We start from the raw sequence: 1,249 nt of genomic DNA, 5'->3' as shown, positions 1-1,249 counted from the left end.
TACATTGGTGTTTTATTGAAAATAATGTAACAAAATATCAGGAAGATAAATACATGTATGAAAATATGATAATAGAAGAGAAAGATTTTTAAAATATTTTCATTGTTGTATCAGGGTTCAAAGCACCAGGACACAGATATTGCTGATATATGCCCTAGTAATAATCTTGTCTATATACTTGCATAGCTTTTTAATAAGTGATCTGAATGGGATAGCATTATCTTTCATTATCTTTTCATTAAATTTTCTCCTTCTATACTCTTATCTCTGTGAATGGGGCTTGAAAATTGGGATTAGAATTTCTTTTCATATTGTCATTAAAGACTGGCTATCGTACTTTTTATCAATCTATGCTACTATATTGGTTCTTGGTGCATTCTGTTTCTAGTCTTCTCTGGCCTGGATTACTGCAGTGGTTTACTAATTGGTCTTTTACCTTATTTTGCCCTCAAACCATGCTCCATAATGTTACCAGAGTGATCTTTCGAAAATAAATTTCTTCTTGTTTTCTCTTCATTAACCTTTAATACCAACCTCCTCCCACCCCATTACTTATAGGGTGAAGTCCAAACTCCTCATTGAGTATGGAAGGACTTTCATGATCTGGCCCCTGACTTCTTTTTTAGCCTTATCTTGCCCCATTACTCTTTGCCTCTGAGTTTTAGGGGTACCAAGTTATTTGTAGTGCAATAAACATGTGAAAGAATATACCTCTTACTTTCATACTCATGCTTATAGTGCCTGATCCCCCTACCTTCCTAAATCATTCAGTTTAAGCTTTAGGTGCCTGTTACAGTGTTTCATGAATTCCCCTGCCCACTTGCATGCCCTCCTGTACGTTGTACAGACTAATATTATGTGTGTTTTTACTATGCTTGTTTCTCTGTTATTCTGCTGCTACATTTTTGGTAGGATAAGTCTTTTGGGGCTGTCCTGTGTGCATTGTAGGATATTTAGCAACATCTTTGGCCTCTGCCCACTGGATGTGAGCAGTATCCTTCCAGTTGTGACAACCAAAAATTTCTCCTGACATTGCCAGATAGTCCCTGGAGCTAGAGATGCCCCCAGTTGAGAACCATTGTTCTGTTGGAATATAAGCTGCTTGACGGTATGGTTGAGGTGTTTACCTTGTAGCTCCAGTAAGTATTTCATCAAATCTGATCATCTTCTGTTGCCTAATATCTTTTGTGATTTCCCGTCATCCATTCCAATAGCATGGTACTTAAAGCCCTGACACCTATGCATACAC

Source organism: Symphalangus syndactylus, chromosome 3, assembly GCF_028878055.3.
Source record: "Symphalangus syndactylus isolate Jambi chromosome 3, NHGRI_mSymSyn1-v2.1_pri, whole genome shotgun sequence".
NCBI lineage: Eukaryota > Metazoa > Chordata > Mammalia > Primates > Hylobatidae > Symphalangus > Symphalangus syndactylus.
The sequence above is the reverse complement of the archived record's forward strand: the minus strand, read 5'-3'. Positions refer to the sequence as shown.